The sequence below is a fragment of the Xenopus tropicalis genome, chromosome 8 (genome assembly GCF_000004195.4).
Source record: "Xenopus tropicalis strain Nigerian chromosome 8, UCB_Xtro_10.0, whole genome shotgun sequence".
Classification (NCBI taxonomy): domain Eukaryota; kingdom Metazoa; phylum Chordata; class Amphibia; order Anura; family Pipidae; genus Xenopus; species Xenopus tropicalis.
In genome coordinates, this window is record NC_030684.2 from 59,252,082 (window position 1) to 59,275,955 (window position 23,874).

Genomic DNA, 23,874 nt, shown 5'->3' on the forward strand with positions numbered 1-23,874 from the left:
CCTTTAGCTTTAGGCTAATGTCACTCTGGGTGACTATTTAGCCGCAATTAAACACAGAAATGAGTTACCCAATAACTGGTTGCTTCTAACGGAGCAGGGGTACAAGCATATGCCATCAGTAACACTTATTAACTCCTCTGACTGGGTCTTCTCATCACAGCTTATGAGGTCCAGCTAGCACAACAGAAATTAAAGCCTGTGTGTTTAAAGGCGAATCGATCAGTACACTAGCAGGAAGCCAAGAAAATAACAATAGAGGGAGGTCAGCAGTAATGCCCAAGGGCTTACCTACAAACTGATACCATAGTGTTCACTCTACTTATTTAATGTTATTATTCATTGTATTTATTTTTAGTTCAAAAAGCTATACAGAGCCACATTGAGCCATAATGAATTTAAAGTTGCAGTTCAGTGAAAATGGGCAAAATAGAAAGGCAAAATAAAAAAAAATCAATATAGTTAGGCAAAAATGTAATCTATAAAGGCTGGAGTGGGCAGATGTCTAACATAATAGCCAGAACTCTACTTCCTCCTTTACAGCTCCCTAAGTTGTTAGCAGTCAGTAACCAATCAGTGACTTGAGGGGGGGGGGGGGCATATGGGATATAACTGTCCTGTTAGTTTGCATTACTGAGCAATTATGTCCCATGTGCCCCCCCTGAAGTCCCTGACTAACTAAAAGATTACAGAGCTGAAAGCAGGAAGTAGAGTTCTGGCTATTATGTTAGGCATCTGCCCACTACAGCCTTTATAGATTAAAATTTTGCCTAACTAACTATATTCCACATATTTTTTATTTTGCACAGTCTACCCATTTTACCCAGTTTCATTTTTACATTGAACTGTTTCTATAAGTTGGCATCTGTAGGGAATATTCGAATACTTAAATATATTAATATACTCCAAAAACACTGAGCTCTTTTTTTCAAACCCAATATTTCTCTGTATAGGGATGTATTACAATAATAGTTACCCTGGAATTGTTTTAATAATATGCAAGACAGCATATAAGCAGTTTTCCCAAAGTTTTACAATAATTGACCTTCGGCACACCATGATCTTCTTTTGTGCTTTTTGCTTTGTGGCAGGCATCCAGTTTGAGCTATAAGGCACCTAGGGCTGTGGGTCAGGGGGTCTAATCCCTGTGTAAAAAAGTAAAATTGCAAATTCGGAGAAAAACTGCAGTGATTTTGCAATTAGGGCTTAACCCTGCCAGCCACATTTTTTCTAAAACACAAGCTAAATACTAAAGTTCTTTAACAAACTGACAAAAAAAATATTTTTCTAAGTAATAATATGTGATCTGGAAACACTTCTCCTTGCTAATCCTAAAATCAATGCAAACTTGCAATTCCTAGAGCATAAAATCAGAAGTAACGTGTGGAAGAGCACTACAGTTCTCAGATAAGGAAGATATAAATAATCACACGGTCTACACTCTGACACCTTCACCTGTTCCTATTTCATTAGAGCGACCAGAAAGGGCTCCTGTTAAGCGTGAACTAACTCCTTCCAGCCTTTTATCAACCTCAAAAAGAGGTCAAATGGATGATTGGAAATCCAAGGTTCTGCTGACAAACGTCAGGGCCACTACAGAGTCCCAGAGAAGCAAACAGTTCAAAAGCAAACATGCCCTTGATTTCCATGAGCGTTAAGTGATACTGGGCATTTGCTGCTACCAAAGCTATACAGAATCCTCTTTTAAAAAAAAATAGTCACTGGAGACTTAACTAGAAAGTCCAAGCATCAATTAGTCATTGAACGCATAAATGCAGAATTATTGAGCACTGACGTTTATCAAGGAACATTTTCTATTGTTTCTTTAAAGAGACAGCTTAGATAAAAAAAAATTAAATACATAATGGGTTATGTAGTAAAAGGCTGTAAGTTTACCCAGGAGCGGTAACCATAGCAACCAATCAAAACGTAGAATTTTAAAGTAAACATCTTATTGGTAGCTATTGGTTACTGCTCCTGGGCAAACTTAGTGCCTTTTATTGCATATGGGGGATAGTGTGCAAAAGTGTCCAATATGTCTTTTTAGTCAAAAAGTAAAACAGATCAGTAGTAGTATTGCATGGGGTACCTACAAAATGAATCCACATTTGTGTGAAAAAATAAAATAAAAACCTTCTTCCTAACTGGCTCACAAAGATATAATAGCTCACAGAGATACAGTATTACAAATGTATCTTATAGAAGGAATATATTGATGTATCTGGTAGTGATGAGCGAATCTGTCCCGTTTTGCTGTAAAATTCACGAAACGACAAGAAAATTTCCAAAATGGCGAAAAATCCCGTAAATGCATTTGTTGCGCGACTTTTTTGTTGCCTGTGTCTTTATTTGTTTCGCAAAACTATTCACCAATGCCGCAATGCGGAAATTCGCTGCGAATCCATGCCTTGCTCATCACTAGTGTCTAGTAATACAAAGCATATAGAACATTGCAGCAAGGATCCCAGTACTACAACATTTTTTTATGCAGCTAATACACAGAAAATAAATTCATATTTACATATGTAAAATTTGACTGGGCCCTAGAAGTTCAGGTTAACTTGCATCTGTTCTACTAATGGTAGTTCTACAACTGACTTGAGTGTGAAAAGAGTGGGTTTGTGTGTGCCAGATGCATCAATCAGTTCTGAGCATGAAAAAGCTTCTATTTTGCTAATAACTCCAGCACATATTGAAACATATTTTAAGCTATGTTCCTTTTTGTTCAATAAAAGAAAAAAATCCTAATTTGGCAAGCTGAATATTTGCATATTAAAAACAGCATTTTTTGCCAGTAATATAATCACATACACCCAAGCCTGGAGACGCAATGGCCAGACGTTTGTCATCATTTTATTAGCACTTGTATAAAAATGTGATCCAGTTCTGGCACTTATCATTATAAATTGTAGCACCAAGTTTATCCTGAAATAAAAATTACCATTTCAAGGGATATCGTCTACCTCCTTGGTCCTGCAAGCAATTGAACAATGGGCAAATTCTATTGTTTATGACAAAAATGATCAAACCTGCCAAATCGATTTTCTGAAAAAAACCCTAGATGTGCTGCTATTGGTTTGGTGCCCACTAACTTTATGATAATTTGAGGGAGTTGTCGGATCGCACTGAAATTGGTTGTTAGGAAGAGATTTATCAAAGTGTGGAATCAGACCAAGCTACAGAAAACTTCACCCGCTTTTTGTTCTGTAATGAGCTAAATCTGCCCCATAGCGTCAGCCTCCTTTAACATTCACGTATTTGTTTCTGTAATTTACCCACTTAGATGGTAAGCTCTACGGGACCTCCTTCTGCCTGTCTCTTTAACACTTAGCACCCAATCTTTGATGCAATTCTACTTTGTGTTTATTTGTATTTATTATTGTAATGACTCGTTTGTTCTAGCCATTTACTATATGCTTGCAATCAATTAATGTCACAATGTTTTGAGTGCAGAAGTTAATTAGACCTCAAAGTACGTCAATAAATGAAAGTGCTCTAATTGCTAATAATACTATTTCTGTCCTGTTTTCATATCTAGCCATCACAGCTGAAAGTAAGTGTAGTATACTCCATACCAGAGTAAGCTGGGAATTGAAGTTAAAGGAGAAGGAGAGCTACTGAGGCAGTTTATTCCCAATAGATTAGCCACAACAAGCTAGAACACTATATTTATTCTGCTTGGTGTGATGCCCTTTCCCAATCCTGCCTGCTGTTGGCTCCTCGCTCTCAGTTTATATTACAGCACGGATGGGGTTGGTGGAAGGAGAAGCATGGAGGAGAAAGAGAGAGGAACAAGCTGCATAGTCTAAGCTGTAGGTCTGAGCTGAGAGAAGGAAATCTGATACAGAAGCCCATGTGTACACAACAGAAGGAAAGAAATGCGGTGTTTATTTTCACAGAGGACTCATTACTGTGAGTGTATACAGGAGTATTTACATGTACCTTTCTGATAAAGGTTACATGGTTGTAACCTTTCCATCTCCTTTAAGTTGCCAGGGGGTCAAAGCAAACACGCCCCCAAACTTCCTGTTTTGCTTGTCCATTACATTAATGCTATACATTTCTCTGCTCTGCAGGATTGTTGAGAAGATGAGTGGGGTATTTAGTCCAGTGCTAGCATAAAGCTGGGGTAGGGGGAGGTCAAAAACTGTGATATGACACTCAACAAGGCTGTACACCAAGGAGCAGATCCAGACATTCCATACCCTCACTGAAACATCAGAGCTCATATGTCACTTACTACAACAATGTCATGTGCCAACCCATAATTGCACACATCAAAAAATATGGAAGCTCTCTAGCATAAGGTTGCAACATCAATGAAAAATCAGAGACGCTTCGCTGGCTAATTATTGGCTAGGTGTAACTGGGTACAGGAAAAAAAATACACATGCAGGCTTTTTATTCAGCATAGTTTCAAGGCAAGTACTACAGCTGTCCAACAACCCTCTTTAAAGATTTGGCATATTCCTATTTAAAAAGGAAAAATAAAGGGTGTCTATACAATATCTATTCCAAATCACACTATTGCAAATATTATTTTACATTTTTGATTTTTGCAGGTTCTTACCACATAAAGCAGCGATAACACAGAAGGAAAGGCAACTCATCCTAGCTGAATGCAGAGAGCAAAATATATTTGAGACAAATAAATTCAAACAGCTACAGCTTGCAACACTTTTTAACATATCACAAGTGCAAAGTAATAAGGATGCATTGCTGAAATCAGATAAGGGAAAAGCGACGCAGCAAGATGGAACTGCTGAGCTGAAAGAATGCAAACAGTGCACAGTCGATGGCATTCAGGGTGAAGTAGCTGCAGGGATAAACTGTGAAGAAGCAGTGGCTGGAACTGGTACAAAAGGCAAAAAATAAGGTCAGGTCAGGTAGGTGTTGAAAGAAATGCAGAAAAAATACAGAGTACAAATCTTGTATAATACTGACTTTAAATGTAGTATGGATTAATGTATGGATGAAACGGAGTTTTAAATGTAAGCTTTAGACAGACCCCTTTAAAATTTCACATAATAGCAGGGTGAACATAAATGTACCATTTTTTTACTTAATTGTTGACTTTGTTTATAGCTAATCACGGACTAGCAGCCAATCAGTGGGAATTTTATGCTTAGCCTTCTACCCTCTCTACTGCATTTAAAGACGTTCATGTAATCAGACAGGGATGCTTTACAAGGGTTATTATTTGCCCCACAGTTTGGTCACCCCTGCTTTGATGTTTTTTGTTTCTTGCTGCTTCATTTTCTTTCTCTTGCTGATATCCACTTTCTCTTACTGTGAACTGTTCTGGCCTTCATTTTCCTCCCTCTTGCTCAGGACCTATACATTTGTGGGCTATTTATTCACAAAACCTAAGTAACATGCCCACCGGCTATAGTCTTTGCACAGTCCTCATGCAAAACTGCCAAAAGCTTTATTGCTGAAAGATTTTATTGTTCATATGGAGCATATATAAACACTGAAATGAAAAGTATGCTTTGTTAAGATTTAATTATACTAAGATGATGATTTTTACAGCAGACACCACTCTTTTTAGGTAAATGTGACTGCAACTTTTGAAATCTATGAAGGATGGCCTACAATGATTTCCCAATAAAGCTTTTAGAAAACATTTATAAACTGAGTGCTTGTTTCCAGCATGTAAGGTGTTAAGAGGTATTCTATTATTTAAGCAGGATACTCACTTTCTACAAATACAATAAAATGTTTACATGGGACTAGATTAACAGTTCCTCAATAGAAGTATAATGGAATCTGTAAATCTAGGGATCTTGAGAAGTTTGTATCTGACATTCAAGATACCAAGCCGTCACACCAGACATAACCTGTAAACTGAACATCAGGCAGATAGATTTGGGCAATATATCACCTGACAACAGTGACATGAAAATGGAGAAAAAAGACAAAAGCCTACATATAAAAAAAGTTACAACCCATCTTGTGGTATGCAGGTATGCTGTTTTCACCATGTTCTTGTCTAGCCCTTCAGAGAATGACAAAAGGAAAATTCACTTATTAGTATGTATTAACAAAGATGGAGCTGGCCCATCAGCATGTGAGAAAAACACTGTGGACAGCAATCTAAGGCTTTTTTTTTTTTTTTTGCTCATCTAAGCTCCTGGCTACAGCCTTCCACCATGGCTCCCATAGCACTAGGCGGCCTCAAACCTGCAACGGCTAAAAACTAAACAAATCACCTAATCATATGTATAGTTAGATACTGAATATAAAACACCAAAAATGTACTTTATTTAACCAAATCACTCAATAAATAGCACCATGTTATACACTACTATGGAATACTTCATTACTTGTTCAAACAAAACTTGATAACTCATTAGAAATAACAAAACAAAGCACTGGCAAGAAAATACTAAATACATTACACATTAATACCAGTCAAGTGTAAATTAAACTAGATTACGACGGCACTTTTTTCAGCCACTGACAATCTTACTGGCTGCGATTTCTTAAAATAGCAGCTCTCTCAAAACAACATCCTGTGCTTGTGCTAAATCAGATCATACTTCAATCACAGTTATTCCAGAACCAAAGATAATACAGTAGCAGATGGGCTTATTAAGTATCCTCTGAAATGTACTTTATTTCACACAAATATGCTGCGTAGAGACTCGATATGTCCTGGAAATCCTGTATCTTGGACATCCTGTGTAGACTCATTCATGTTTAGAACAATGGATCCATTAAACAAGCAATGAGTTGGCTATATATAGTTTTTCACAAATATGCGATATAGTGCAATATTTAGGAATTGCACTTCTACCATACACTACAAATAAATTGTCTCTTGTTATATATATATATATATATATATATATATATATATATATATATATATATATATATAAAAACAAAATAAAGGGTAACCAACAGATGGCACTACAGGTATAGGATCCATTACCCGGAAACCCGTTATCCAGAAAGCTCCGAATTACGGAAAGGCCATCTCACATAGACTCCATTTTAAACAAATGATTCTCATTTTTAGAAATGATTTCCTTTTTCTCTGTTATAATAAAACAATACCTTGTACTTTATCCCAAGATATAATTAATCCTTACTGGAAGCAAAACAATCTAATAACAATTAATATTTAAATTATTTTTTAGTAAACTTAAAGCATGGAGATCCACACTACAGAAAGATCTCTTATCCGGAAGACCCCAGGTCCCGAGCATTCTGGATAACAGATTCCATACCTGTACTAAGCTCCATTACAGAATATAATGCAAGAACTGAACCTTATTTTAGCACAGGAAAACCACACCTTGAACTGATCCATTAGGGGGAATAAGAATTACTGAGAAGTTTGAATAAAAATTGTAAAAGAGCTACTAATGGGGTTCAGTAGGTATATTATATGGGTTACTAGAATGTGGTATCGTTTTAATTTTCAACATTTTTCCACTCTAATACCGCACACTGACGCAAATTAAAAATAGTTTTTTTCCAAGCAGTGGATCAGTGGCTAAATACCTTTATGGGTTTGTAAAACTTTTTTTAAAATGAAACATTAATTAAAAAAACAAGAAACTCTATGCACTGTGCATATTTTTCTATTAAAGATCTTATTTACATTCTATGCCAGATATCAAAGTTATATCTGTAATTCTTACAGTCTGCTACTGCATTTAGCCTTACTGTGGCTTTTCTAATAGATTTTTTACAGTGCCGCATTCCACATATAAATTGTCAGGAAAATATGAGAGAGTCATTCCCTTTATTCACTAAAACAAATATTGAAAATAAATTTTGCAAGTAACTCAATTTTAACACTGAGATGTTCCATCTTCACCAAGCATCTACCAACATATGATCCTTCTGAGGACAACAACCCTGTTATTATCCGGAAATAAAAGGCAATACGTTTGAATTTACAATCTGAGGGTAATGCAGAAATGTCTTTATCACTTAGCTGGCAGAATTTAATTTGCGCCCAGAAGGGCCCTTGTTCATCACTAAATTCCTTTAGATGTTTCATATTGGATATTACTACTTTGTTTCTTACGACATGAACATTAAGATATGCATTTAGTGTTAAATAAGTAATGACTACATCTGTTAGCTTCTTGAAAACCTGTTTCTAAAGAGAAGAAAACCCCAAAAACTGAAAGCAAATTTTGCATTAGTCAGTGAGCAATATCCAAGTATGTTTTCAATAACATTTTGCTATATAGACAACTATTAAGAATATCTTTGTTAGCTTAGCAGAGCAAGGTTGGATGTTTCAAACTGATTTCTTATATCAAGGTTGTTTCTGCAAAGTTTGGCATATTCCTGATGGCCGAGTGTCTGTGCCAGGTGATAAAGGCAGTGAAATTCATGGCCCTGTAGCTAGTTTAGCACAAAGGAAACAACTTTCCAAGCGTCAGATTGGGATTTTTCAGGGTCAGCAGTCTCCTTCAACATAAATACAAGGAAACTAAAAATGGATAGCTCAAACACAATAATGACAAATCAGAAATTTTATAAAAAGCCTTTAATGTTTGGTTATAATTTATTATTAAGTTTCTCACAGCAAATTGTTGCTTATTTTACTCATCATGCAATGGCATTACAGTGCAGGAGTTTCCAAATACTGTCTAACCACTATAAACAATCTTTTCAGCTCCACAATCCCCACAGTAGCCATACAAGACATTGCATGAACTAGTTTGAATAGTCTCTATGAAATGGCTGTTTTACCAACATTGGACATATAATTTTTGTTAGCCTTAAGACCCATAAGTTCTTCTTACCAAAACCAACAGTAATCTACTTTGTATCATGGAAGTACTCATTTCCTGCAATGTTTATAATGATAATGCCACCCTAACCTTATGTCAGGGCACAACGTTGTAAGGAACAGGATGTATGAATTCCAAGTGAAAGGAAGTAGGACACTGGGTTGCTATTGGTGGCTATATAGGCTGCAGGTGTGTAATAAGTAATATTTGTGTAAAGACAAATAGATTATTTTTGCCACTATATACAGTATTCTAGATCCTGTTTAACTGGAAGAGTGCTATATTCTGGACCAAAAGGGGTAGAGCTGAAAAAAGGTAGAATGAAGGCATGGAGAATGTTGGGAGGTATGGCATGATAAACAAGACCAAGGATACTACTGATTGTTTAAATGTAGAATTATATATGTTTGCAGTATTCTACAAATTAACTGTACTGTTAACTGTACATGTGGTAATACTTTGCTTGACACACACTGTAAACCTGCTGAATGTTTGTGTAAATATTCAGCACCTGTATTTGATCATTTCAGTGTGTGTGCCCTAGTTGTTACAGTGACAAAACTGCTACACACAAGAACTATGTGAAATACTTTACACAGAAAATATATATATATTAGGTGGAAAAAAGTGTTTTCCCATGCAGGCTGAACTAAACGCAGTAGATACTATAAATACTATAATATACAGTTCTTTAAGAAGTTTACTTCAAGTAATGTGGCTTACCAAGGCAGAAATCCCATTTCTAATTTTTATAAGAGCATTAGATACAGTAGAGGCAGGATTTTATGCTTTCATAACTCACATTTTAAACCCAGTAAGCCTTGACTCACTATCACTGACCTATTTCAACCAAAAGTTTCATTATTATTTTACCTGAAGAATCATTCCTAATTATCAGTAAAAGATATGTCACTTGGAAGCCATAAAAGGCTTAAAATATTGTCACTTCACATAAATGTGCTCTTTATTCCATTACTTAATTGTTCTCATAATTCAGTCTTCAGCTGTGTTCTTTTTTTTCTTAAACTAATTTGTAATATTCATAGACTAATAGGGAGATGATAATTTGACCACTTCTCTGCTGGAGCAGACTTCAGCAAATGGCTATTTCCCTGAGCTCAGGCAAAGTGTTAGCATACAGAAGGCATACAGGAAGGCAATATTTGTGATGGATGAAAAGAGAACTTTAGGCTAAGATTACATTTTGCCAGATAAGCAAAATGGTTCTAGAAGAGCATGATTTTTCTGAGAAGCTCTACATGGGTAGATAATTTTGAAAGTCTTTAGCAATTTCTGCCTACTCTTCACTAGTGTTCATTTATCTGCTATGTTCTCTCCTTTGCTGCACATTACCTTAAGGCTAAGCAAATGTTGCTTAATTTATTGCCACAGGAATCAAACATGCAGTGTTCATTATTTCCTTCTGTGTGGGTGTCTGTGCTTTGCAATAAACCTATGACCTATACAAAAACTAGTAAGTTGGCTATAACTGCACTGATGCTTTTTGTTGAAGTCAAGCCAACTTGATCACCGACAGGTAAACATTCCTCTGATCAATTATGAATCGGTTATGGATTAGGAATACACACTTTTTGCAGGTGCCTTTTCTGTTGAGTAAAATAGTACAGTCTTACAAAAGCTTGGTTAGGCATTATTACATGGGACTTTCAAGTATTTCATTATTCAACTCATAAGAGGAACCATGACTGCCCCCCATAGACCCATACGAACATACATTGCTTGATATTTTTCAGGGAAAAAAAATAGTAACGTAAACCCCACTTCTATAATAGTATAAATCTCTTTACTAGAGCCTAGAAATACAGTATAAAATGTACCATCTACCATAAAATGTAGACAACCTCATTTAAAAAAAAATATTTTTTTCAGTGGCATTTAACAATGAAATGTTTATAACAAAGAATTCAAAAATAAAGTAACAGAAAATATAAAATGCCGCCTTGATTGAAGGCAACATTACGTCTAATAACATTTCTGCAGAGTCCATTACAAACCCAAACAGTTATCATTTTAAATAACTTTCCCGTTATGCTGTAGTAGCAAAGCAACTCTAGGAATGCCTTTGACATTCAGTGAAAGCACATTATAGGGTGATGGAACCAGAAAAAAAGAATTTGTACCGATATATTTATTTCAGAAAATAAGGAAGGAATGGGGGTATCAAGGAAAATTGCTTTCTCCAAACTGCCGATGAACATCACAGACAATCTCAGGTGCCTTCACTTCTGTTGAAATAAGAAATCTATCACCTGTGAATTTTACAACAGACCTTTATATATAAATGCTGTATATAAATGCTGGCAGTTTAAAACCTTTCTGCCTCTTGAATTAAAGCAGCCCTTGAAATAGCATTAGCAAGAGAGCAAGATTATAGCTGGAGGTCACATATTTCTGTCTTTTTAAGTGTTGTAAATTTCAAAACTCAAGTTTGAAAATAAAACTGCTGCTTGAGAAAACATTAATACCTTAGGAATATGATTATGAAGTTGCAGACAGATGAATCTCAGCTAATGCTGCAATTTTAAAATAAAGCATTTCTATGGCCTGGGCCAGGACAAGACAAGGATAATAACAAATGTAAAAATAAATTACAATTATAGCATGATAAGGAGTAAATTGGCCATGTGGCAGAGTAGTGCTTTGGGGACTTTAATTTCAAAAAGCCACTGAGCCCCCAAAAGTATATTACATAGTACACTGCCCTTTAGTCTTCTGTTCTTTGCTTCTCCCATTTCCTTCACCCCTTACTCTCCCTGTTTTGCATCCATCCCTTTCATTTTGAGCTCTTCTTACCACTCCAGCCATTAATCTCCCCCCCCCATACTCAAGCAACAAACTTTCTATGCAAAAACTTTTCTCCAATTGAACAGGTGATTTAACTTTAACTGGACAGGTTGTTTCACTTTAACTTAAGTTTCTGTATCCTGTCCAATCAGAGAGCAGTTTCTGTACAAAGGGAAGTTTGCTGCTGAAAGTTTGAAGAATCGGGATTTGGCAGGAATGATGTCACTGCCAGAGCATTTCATTTAGAAAACTAATTGTGGTCCAGAGTATTTGCAGCCACTATAAGTAGGCTTCCGCCACACAACTCAGATTAATTTACCCAATTTCTATCCCTCGTTCGTTAGGCTCCAGGCATGTTCTTAAGGCACCTAATAAATAAGCCAGCCCTAATTACAATAATACAAAAAAGCAATGCTTGTGAATTCAAGAACCCTAAGGAGATGGCCATACCTGTTCAAAAGAAAAAGGCACTGTGAGGAGATGACCGTACATGGGCTGGACATTTCATACAATTTGTCAATTGAAATGTATGCTAATTATGCAGTCTCCCTTAAGAAGCGATTTGTGTCTAATAAAATAACTTTAGTGTTAATCAAACAAAACAGAAAACAAAGACTGCCTTCGATCACTGGCCAATCTGAATCAAAATGATCTGCATTTAAACATATTGGACAGTATAACTCTCCCATAGACCAGTTAACTGGGTCAGAGTAGTTTGCACAAACTTTATAAAATCCAACTGATCAGCTTGCATAGAATAGGGTAAAAAACCCTTTATTTTTTCTAAACCGTAAAAATAAATATAGCTATGAATGCCATATCATATATACTGAACTTATTGCAACAGCTTAAAGGTTCAACATCTCTATAGTAGTAATGGCCTTATCCAGGCCTTCTAAATTGTCACAGGAGTTCCTTGTCTTGGATTAGGAGTGTCAGTGACACACACATGCTCAGTGGGCTCTGGGAAACTGATGAGACGCTAAGCTTCAAGCTTATCATCAAGCAGAATATGATGCTGGCTTGTCATAAAAGATTATGCTACAGGGCTGATTACTAAATTATGAAGTTAACTGCACTATTTTCAGATCTAAATCTAATCTAAATCTGAATGAATTACTAATCAGCATTATATTGTGACATTTATATATTATATATACAGTGTATTGTGAGTCGGCCCCTAAGCTCAGTAACTGACAGCAGCACAGAGCATGTGCAGGGAATCAGCAGAAAAGAAGATGGGGAGCTACTGGAGGCGAATGTGATACGCTCTGATGCAGGCACATGTAGCCGATATATGCATGAAAACATGAGATAATGCAAAGTCTCGCATTTCCATGCGTATATCAGCTACATGTGCCTGCACCCGAGCGTATTCCATTCATTCGGGTGCAGGCACAAGTAGCAGGCGTAGGGCTGTATTTTCGCCAAGCGTTTTTCCGCTTGCCGAAAATATCAGCCCTACGCCACGTTTGGCATCAGCCTTAAGCTCCATTTCTAAAGATACATTTGTTGCATTATATGGGCTTCACAGTAGGTCAGTGACCTGTGTCTGACACTTTCTAATTGACCTGTCTGAACTTGTCTCCAATAATTACACAACACTCATTACAGACTTTTTATTATGCTATTATGCTTTATTATGTTTGCTCTGGTGGCTCTAATTTTTTAAACAATGTTAAAGGAGAAGGAAAGGTAAAAACTAAGCAATATTTATCAGAAAGGTCCATGTAAATACAGCCATAAGCACTCACAGAAAAGCTGCACTGAGTCCTCTATCAAAAGAAACACAGGATTTCTTGTCTCCTATTTTGTAAACATGTTCTTAGGGTATCTGACTTCCTCTCTCAGAAAAATCCTTCATTCCAGGGGCCAGAGTCTGCGCAGCTCTCTCCCTTCTACTGCTCCCCCCTCCCACAACAATTCATAAAAATGTACTCCCCCTCCCTTAGGAATGTGTAATCTAAGCTATCAAAGGCTAGACTGCTGCTATCTTTAAACAAACGGAGGGAGCTTCTAGGGCTGATTACTCAGGTATAGTAAAGCTTTCTGCAGAATAAATATAGCATTCTAGGTGGCACTAATGTGGCAGTAAAATGCCTAAATGACTTTTCTTCTTTAAGCCAATTACATTTACAAATAACTTTAGCTTTCAAAGCACTTAAAATGGATGTTCAAAAGTTGCTTAAAAATTTTTTTTCTTTTATTAAGTAAAATGTATATTTTGGGTCGGCATGCCCTTTAACAGATAGGGGCTACTAGACAAATGCAAATTTGCACTTATGTAAATGGGTTCTGCCATCCTTATTGAAAAACTACTGAAATGCTGCATGCAACCCAATAAAGGGTTTGAGATTTGCACCAGTAAATTAATCAATAGTAATCAATCAGAGCTGATAGAACAGTCTGCTATGAAATTGCAAGTGGATTGGGTACAATGTGTAGCGTTGCCTTATTGACCAAATTGTTCCTCTAATGCCCAGATTCTTTTGCTTTGATTATATCCTTCAGTGGGTCAGTTCTTGATTGGTGTGCAGAGAAAGTTTAGTACAGAACCATGAAACAATGCAAGGTCAAATGCTGTGCAATCCATGTTGGAATCTAACACTTACATCTCTGCTTTTAACTGTTTCCGAGAGAATGTTATTTTGTAAAAAGCAAGAGGAAAAGACTCGCACTTTTTTGTTTTACTAAATAACAATTTTCCCAAAATAATTTTTGCAGAACCTGAAAGAGTGTTATATGTTGCTCAGCAACAAGGCATCCCAGACCTCAGCTAAGCTTTTTTAAATTAAAACAGCAGCCAAGGGATACATATTACACTGCATTCTGATTCATTTGTTTTTCAGTAGCTATTTCTATTCCAAGCGGGCTCTCCGAGGGAGTAAAGAAGTTATGTGGCAGAAAATTAGGATTTGCGTGCTGGAGCTTTACATTAAAAGGTGCACTATTAATTCCATTTGTATCATAAGATTACACAGTATGCACAACTTTACATTTTTTGGATTTATAGTCTAAACAGTGGTGTCTGGAATTAAATGAGTAAAAAGTACTTTCCCACAATGGCAGTTTACCTTCCTTAAGGACATTACCTTCACCTGTACCAAAAGTTAGGCACCCCCCCACCAAGTGATTGTCTTTACTTGACTGATACCCCTGGCAAAAAAATGCACCAGCCCAGGGTTCTGCTCACTTTTAGGTATTAACTGAGCACCACAGAGCAATCCTCTTCCTGCATGCACAGTGAAGTGAAAAGCCAAACTTTAACAAAAAAAACAGCTTTTTCACCTTACTGTGCCCCGGGGTAACCAAGAAAGACAAAGTGGAAGAAGAGGATTGCTCCATAGTACCTGCTAATATCATGAAATCGAAAAAAAAATAATAATGTTAATTGCAAAAGTGCTCAGAAGAGCACTTGGATCAATTATACATACATTTATTTACTGGTTATCTGTTGTACCAAACCGAGTGCTTCTGTGATTGGCCCACTTGAGTAGCCACCATACAGGCATAAGAAAACAATAAAGGACATATTTATTATAGTATATGAGCCAATATCACTGGTGATGTTGCCCATAGCAACCAATAAGCAATTTGATTTGAATCACCTACAAGTTAGAAAACAAAAGCAAAGATCTAATTGGTTGCTATGGTCAACATTACCCGTGATGTTGGCTTACACAGTATAATAAATATGCCCTCCATGTGTTGTAGAAATTTTCTGGTTCACAGAAGAGAAACTCCAAATTCTTTTCTATCATGTTAGTTGAGCAAAATAAACTTCACTTACACCATATAGATATATATGTATATGTTTAAATCTTGTTTCCTTCAGTCTTGGAACTACTAAAACACAACAAGCAGGCAGCTGCCATTTTGTGGACATTGTTAGTAAGGCAATCTTTGCATCACCCCAAAATCTTGTTGGAGGACCAGATGCCCATGCCCATGCACTGGCTACATAATTGGGTGATGAGGAGGGAGGGGAAAAGTGAGAAGTGCAGTGACATCTAGGAAGTGCTGAATGGAAAGCTAAAGGTATTGTCTGCCCCGCCTCTATGCTTAAGGCATAGAGGCGGGGCAGGCAATATATGATTGACAGCTGGGATTTTTAAATGCCTTTATATGGGTATGGGAGTGTTATTAAAAAAAGTAATTTGGGTTTCTTGTTTAACTTGAAAAGTACTTTTATTATTCAGCTTTTTATGTCTGGGTGACAGGTCCCCTTTAAAAAAATTGTTGCACTGTAAAACCAAGGAAAGCTTATAGAACTCCTCAGAGCAATAGATGTGGATGTTCCCAACCATTTTAGCCAAAACAAACATGCTGATATTGTCGGCTAAATGCACAATAACTGATGCCATTCTGCTCTTCTAAATATGAATAGAAAAATTAAGAGAATTTAGAGACAGAAAATGAGAACATTTTTAATGATCAGAAATACATATGTGAAAATTAGTAAGTATTTAACATTATGTATTTAATGATCTATGACAATATTTTGCAGTGCTTGTAGCGCACAGGCTGGTGAGCTACCCTTTCTCATGAAGGATGCGGCAGCAAGGACACGCTCAAAGGCAAAATGCAACTGCTTCCCCCACCTCAGGCACACCATGTGTGATCTTAGAGATCTTTAGTTTTCATGATATGACATACATGACCTAATTGTTCAGAAACACTGTTACTCATAGAAGCAGTGTCTTTTATTCCTCAGCATGCTTCTAGTCTGCTTAAGAAGCAAAGGGGCTTATATATTAAAGGAGACAAGATGGAAAGCCACAGCACTGTAAATTATGCAAACAAGGTTTTAAATACTGCGGCCAAGCTGGAGCTGTTTGTCATTACGTATTGCGCCTGAGAAAGTAGTAAGTGTACCGCTGCTTCTGGTTAGAGCTCATTAGTTCCTCTCTTAATAACCACCACATTTTTGGCTTTGTGAAAGTTGAATTTTGATGGATTAGAATACAATAATCTGTTGGCTGTAGTATCAATTATAACCGATTCATTTTTTTTACCCAAACAATATATAAAGAAAATGTACTGTATATTGTCTAAAAGTTGTCAAATATTTGAACGGGAAGGGGCGGAGGACACAGAGTAGCAATAGGAAGTGTTTCAGGAGCACCAGCCCCAAACCCTCAGGTAGGGGAACAAAATATGTTACAAAACAAAAAAGTAGTGGACACTCAAGGAATTCAGCATGGCCAAGTAAATAAAATAAAGAAGCCTGGTTTTATTAGTTAAAAGAAAAACATTTCTTATAAAGCCTTACAACATTTCATGGCAAAAGGCAGCAATAGTCTATGCCTCCATAAGACTTAGGAGCAGATTTGTCAAAATGTAAGTTAAGAGCTTAATACATAAAAACTCATCCATGTTCTATTCATTCCTATGGGATTTTCAGAAGTGTATTTATCACACGGTGGACCTATTGATGAATACACTTCTAAAAATCCCATGGGAATGAATAAATTGTGGATGAGATTTACGTATTAAGCTCCAAACTCACATTTTGAAAAATTTGCCCCTAAGTGTCACTTGGCATGAAAAGCATAAGGTTGTGTCACAAATGCTCTTTTAATTAATAAAACCAGTTCTCTTTACTTTATGTGTATAGCTTTTTGTTTTGTAACATACAGTATTTATAAAAGGATGTCCAATAAGTGGAAGGATGGCATCCATGGTTCATGTATTTTTTTCTTTTTCTCAGAGGGCTCAGTCCTCAATCTCTATCTCTTTCTCAGTCTTAGTGTTTCTCCCAGTGACCTTTTCTGTACTTGGTCAGCTTACTGCTTCCTTATTGACATTTGGAATATTGTAGTATCCGATGTGACTAGAAAGTGTGAGCTGGCAATAGATAGGATATTAAGTCTCGGCATGCTATCTTTTTTTATTAATCTCAAACTAAATTAGTTATTGGCTTTCTTCCATTTTCTGTTCAGCCATCATTACTGGTGGAATTAAGCTAGACGAGATTAATAAGTGAGACAAGGGTTTTAAAATGTTGACTTGTTACCCAACACTATTTATTTTAAATCTAATATTTTCACCTGTTAATACTTGTTAACCCCTAATGACCACAGCGCACAAAACTGGCCTTACTTTAAGTATTCCTGACGAGGATCATGATTCCAATTCAGCTACTGTATTTGGAGCAAATATCAGAAATTCATCTGTAACAGGGACAGGAACAGTAAAGGGGATGTATAATAATTTATTTTGGTATTTTGCCTGTTGTGCTTAGGATGTCAGGCTGAACTTTTTTTTTACTCTTTTTGTCATTAATTCTGTGACAGGGAATTAACTCCTTTAACGTGGAGGAGCACTGGGGCAAGTCACCTATTGCAGTGCCACAAATGTACATAATATTCTCCCATTTCATACTACAAACTGTATGAACAGTACAATGGAAATTGACACACCACATGACATACAATATCCATCATGACAAGGGGACTCCTCAATTGACCCTTTGCCTTGAGGCACCCCACTGAACCCCTTGTTAAATACCTTAATGAAACACCAGGAGACAGAAGTGGAGAACATGGCCACAGCATTTATTCACATTTTATCAAATAAATAGGACCTTGCCAGCCTAACCGAAGGCAATATTCTAAAGCCATAATTCCATAAGAGGTCGCTACTATGCTCTGCCGTTCCTCGCTGAAGACTTGAATGAGTATTAGACCTACATACAGAGAGGATGGCCCCAAGCTCTGCTACCAGCAGGAGCTGCATTACCAACCATGAGAGACGTTCAGTAGCCCTGCTGCCAGTCCTGGATCTGCAGTGTCTCGATGATAGGAAATCCAAGCAGGCTGTCACCTAGCACAAGCAGAAGTAGCGTCTATATCTATCAATCCACCGTGCAGTCGCAGGAGAGAACCTCCTTTCTCCCTCTGCTAAAATTACCTCTGCAGTACTCTGGCAAGGTCCTACCCACTGCTGTGACAAACAAAACTTAAAATATATTTTCATATATCCACTGTTTTGATCCAGAGGAAGGCAAAAAACCCAACCTGAACCTAGTGCCAATTATGCCTCAAGAGGGAAAAATTCCTTCCTGACCCCCTTGGCGATCGGAAACATTCCCTGGATCAAGCAATCGTAGTTAACATGAATTAAATACCATGCTGATTTTTAAGTTTATACCGTATAAAGAAACAGAAAGCACAATATAACAATGCATTCAGGAAAACATCCACATTCAGTTATTAATAGATCATATGAAAACAAAAAGAAGAGAAAGTCCTGACATTTTGCAAAATATGCAAAAAGGGGGAGGGTGGGATGTTTCTACCTGCTCAGAAGATAAGGAAGTGAGTGCTTCTTTTTCTGACATCATATCCCTCTCTCTTTCTCCGCCCGGCTTTCTCCTGCCTTAACTCTTTCCTTCTCACCTAATCACATTTGCACCTGGTTCTGCCAATCTCTAAACATAAACCAGTGCAATCTGGCTGCTGGTTATTCGGATCCCTTGTCATGCAGCCCCTGCGCTTATAGCTCCAGGGCTTTCCTATCCTGCACAGGCCCGGATTAGTGGGCAGGCCACAGAGGCCCAAGCCTAGGGTGACAAAGATATGGTGGCGGCACGCCCCCCACTGGCCACATCTGAACTGGGGACTGGTCAGGAAATTTTGTTTAAATTTCCCGCCCAGTTCATGGTGCTGGTGATCAGGAAAAGCTGTTTGCGAAAGGAGGTTGTAAGAGAGGGTGGGGTTGCAAGCAGGGAGGTGTGTGCGAGGGGGCGGGTTTTGTGAGTGGCCTAGAGGCACCCTGTCCAAAACTGACTTTACACCCATAGATATGCACCTGTGGGTGACAGGCTGTAGCCCACTACTATGATAGTGTTGCTGGGTACCCTGTTGCAAGATGATTTAGCTATCCTGCTAGGTTAAATAAGCAGATGACCTGAGGCTTGTTGGGGTGGAAGCTGGTAAGGCAGATAAATCCTCTTGTTTCAGGGCACCACATCACAGCAATTGGCCACAGCCTGAGACTCATTGCAGCAAAGGTAACAAAGGGGAGCCAAGTGTTATTAAAGGAGAAGGAAACGTAAAAACTAAGTAAGCTCTATCAGAAATGTCTATGTAAATAGAGTCCTCTATCAAAAGAAACACAGGATTTTTGGTCTCGTTTTTTGTAGACATGTTCTTAGAGTATCTGACTTAAGGAAGCTATGAACACCAAGCTAAAATGGCAGCTGCAATGTTACACAGAGAAAGGCTGTTTACTCAGGTATGATAGAGCTTTCTGCAGAATAAATACAGCATTCTAGGTGGCACTAATGTGGCAAATCTATTGGCCGTAAAATGCCTTTAAAGCAAATATATTGTCATGAGCAGTCGGCCCCCTTGGCTACACTAAAACCCGGGGCCTAGTGCAGTCTGTCCTACTTACAATATATTTATATGGTTTGGACATTTGTTTTCTTAGAAGGCACAATGTGCACTGTTACGTAATTGCCTCATGACTATGGATATTTAACGCCACAAATGCTTCAGCTACAGCATTAATCTTTTTCAAGCAGCATGCATTTTCATACAATGACAAGAGAGAGAGCATCATGTCCATCTGTTGTCCCACATAATATCAGCATTTCCTAAATAGGTTATTGATTATGCTAAACATATGTCATAGTGACAAAATGTAATGTTTATAATAATGTTTTAGAAAACCATGTCCCGAGTCCATTAAACATTATTATACTGAACTGCAGATGACTTCTCAATTCCAGATATAGAGTCCTATCAGCTACTGAACCCCAATATTCCCAGTACAGCTCTCACTTTCTGCACAAGGGCATTAGAGTGGACATTAAGCCAGAGTCACACTGCAGATGTATATATTAGTGCAGCATTTGGAGAAGAAGCAGATGGCAAGAAAACCCATACTGAGAAGGCTGTAATGATTTCCAAAGGTAAAACAGCAAGTGGCTTGTATGTATAAATGATGGCCCCCGTATGGTAAGTTTGATTGAATATTTGAGACCAAAATCTAATTGTTGCAGCATGGCTGAACATAACCAAATCCAATTAAAAGTGTAGCAGAGTTCTTAAATAATACAGTGGATTTTACGTAACGTCTCTATAATGTTAAACATATTGCTCCAACCAGATGTGAGCACTAATCTCTTGAAGTGGGCTTAAATCCAGTCACAAGCACAGTTTCACGACACAGTAATAAGATGAGTCAGACGGATTCCTGTTTAAAACACATAAAAAGCTGTTTAAAATCAGCAATGTCTGCGTTCTTACAGCTTTTAGCAGGAATAAAGCTTCTAGCATCCTTAAACAGAAAGCCTAGTTGGGTTTTGTGTGTCACTGAAGGTTTATAAATCCAATAGCCCAATCTTTTATATTTAACAATTTTTACAGGCTGAAAAAGATTTGTCTGTATTAACAGTTTGGAAAAAAATGTTAAATATGAAACAGATGTTACCATGATTTGCATACAATAGCATAGATGCATTCTGCAGACTACATTGGTTTTTAAGCAAGCATATATTATCTGAACTGTGTTAAAATCAGCCATCCTGAATGTGCAAATGTGATGCGGTCAGTGCCTGAAAGTACCTATGTGTTTTCTTCTGACCTGTTTCCTTGCCAAAAAGTCATCTGGTATCTCCCATTTAACTCTGGTAGACGATCCTCATTTAGCTAAGCTTTAGCAACTTCCCTTAAAAAGATCGCCAGAAAAGCAATATCACTGTAATTATGAAACGTTAGGAAGCATTTTTCAATTTTCTCTTTATCAAAAATGCCATTTTTTGAGAAGCGCGTGATGGAATTCATTAATATAGTTGTGTACGTAGCAACTTCTTCTTTTCATTTTATAGTCTGAAAAATGCAAATAAAGTCATTTCATTCTGAGGAATGACGATTCATTGATCTTTAGAGAATTCATTTGTATTGTACTACAAATATCAGCAAATAAAACTTGCAGCCAGTCTGCCACAAAAGGTTTACGTCTGCTCATTTCAAACTCAATTCTTTTGAATATGTCCCTCTTTAAAAAGGAGAATTTATTATTATTAATATTTGTATAGAATAGGGATTCCACATTTTAAAACAATGGGTCTGGGCAAAGGGCGGGATTAGTGACATTTGGGGGGCAAAGTGATATCAGGGGACGAGCAGAGACATGTTGGAGGTGGTTTGGTGACGTTGGGGGGCTATGATGTGCAATCAGTGATTGGCTGATCACCTTGTCATTTACCTCAGAATCCTATCACAGGCAGTTCTCACCTGATAGCGCCTCCCAAAAACGGGCTGTCCAGGTAAAAACCGAACAGGAAGCATCTTCTGCAGAAAAACGTGCATATAGTTAGGAGACAATAGGTCAAGAGCCCTACTTATATGAGCTTACAATCTGAGAGGGCATGGAAGAAAGACACAGTTAACAGTAACCAATGTAGAGGTCCTGTTGGTTGGGATTTTATTGGTAAGTCAATAGTGAACAATGGAAAATCATTAGTTAATATGTGTATCAGAGAAGGGGGGGGGGGGGGGTCAGGAAAGTTGTCAAGTTGCTGAGGGCATATTTTATAGGCTTGAATGAAATGGTGGATTTAATGTGATTGTTTGAAGGCCTGGAGGTTCTGGGTGTGTGTATTGGGAAGGGATTTCCAGAGCATAGGTGCACAAATAAGGAGCCAAAGATGTGGGATTGAAAAGAAGTAATGAGTGAGGAGGAGAGAAGGCGGTAATGTGCAAACCACAGGTTATTTCTGGGGGAGTATTTAGTAATTCGAGAAGTCATGTATGGTGATGGGGCTAAATGGAAAGCACTTGCACCCCTGCCTACTGAAAATGCAACTATACTCTGCAACTTGCACCAGATTGGTGCCCTATCCTTTCATGCCATACATAATGTGCATACACAGATATATGCAACTGTGTAATGGTGCCTATGCAAAGCAGGTGCAACTTCTGAGTAGATTTGTGAGGTTCCAATGCAAGAAACTGGTGCCAAGAACCATGAACTTAACAAATAAGCCTTTGGCTGTTGAAATAATTTGTGTATGAAATAATACATACGCAGAAATCCTAACAGAGCATATCACATTCTGCTTCTTATTACCGATTAAAGAAAATCAAGCAGATTATCATCTAACAATATGAAGGTGTGATTAAAAAAAATTTCTGTTACATTATTTAAACTGAACATTTCCATTAAGAAACCCTTTTCATGAGAAGAAAGAGAGAGAGATTGACATTTTCTCATGCAGTATGTTCCTGCCGACTGGTGATTAATACAAGAGACTACACTTTGAATTAGACTTACAACATATCTCAGATATAACATCTCTCAGGCTATAAGAAAGAGTAACAGCAATGAGGACGTAGTCACATCAGTACATATACACATAGCTGAAGAAATAGCACTGCCCTGGTGCTATCCAAAGTAATTGACAGTTATTCATAACAAAATAATGAACTCAAGTGGATTACAATACAGAAAAATGTTATATATATGTTGCTGTTTCAAAGTACCTACTAAAAAACAGCTCTATATGCCCCAGAATTCTTTGCCCACTTCTTTGCCATTCTTTCTAATTCTTGGACTCGTGTTGCAGTATCCTTCTGACTAACACAGCTTGTTTACTCCTATGCACTCATGGATTTTCTTTGTTGTACCTAAAAGAATGCAGAAGACAATCTCTGTACTGAGTTATTACCACGGAAGCCCTTCTATTTCAATGGCACTTCATGGTAATGGCTTTTCTAGTCCTTCCTCTTGTATAATGCAAGATAATAATGTATTCCTGTCCTTGGAGTCATTTATTTATTGCCACGTGAATACAATAAAGAGTGCCAGCACAAAGTATTTCTATCTACTTGACAGACATATGCATGATTGTAAAACAACATTCATTTTCTTTCCAGGATTCAGATGTGCAGACCTGCTCACTTGACATACGGTATGCATGATTCTAAAGCGACATTCATTTTATTCCCAGGATTAAGATATGCAGCCCTGCTCACTTGAAGCAGAGTTTCGATGAAAGGAAGAGACCCAGAGAATAGTATAAAATATATAAAACATTCTAAAAGTTTTATGTATGGTTTAACAGATCTGGTGATATATTTTATAGTCTGATAAACCTATCAGCCATGTTGAACAGCAATCTTTTAATCCATTCAGGGAAAAGTTTTTTCTCCTGAAAATGTCACCTACTTGCAAAGATTCTGCATGAAAGCCCAGAACATTCATGGAAAAGCAAGTTACGTGTATATTTATATATGAGGCCATTAATTACTTTTTTTGTTGTTTTCCATCTACCTGCACCAACCATTTCTGTCCCTTA

General features: G+C 37.3%; 1 protein-coding gene and 1 long non-coding RNA gene across 2 annotated transcripts in view; both read right to left on the minus strand.

Annotated features, from left to right (window-relative positions):
• The window catches only part of il1rapl2 (interleukin 1 receptor accessory protein like 2), a 423,225-nt gene that overhangs the window by 352,430 nt on the left and 46,921 nt on the right, over positions 1 to 23,874 (minus strand). The gene's annotated exons all lie outside the window — the stretch shown is intronic.
• Positions 20,378 to 23,175, minus strand: LOC116406715. Its single transcript, XR_004219767.1, has 3 exons — positions 23,064 to 23,175; positions 21,812 to 21,868; positions 20,378 to 20,768 (listed from the first exon to the last, which is right to left on the minus strand). It is a non-coding gene; the product is annotated as an uncharacterized LOC116406715 (long non-coding RNA).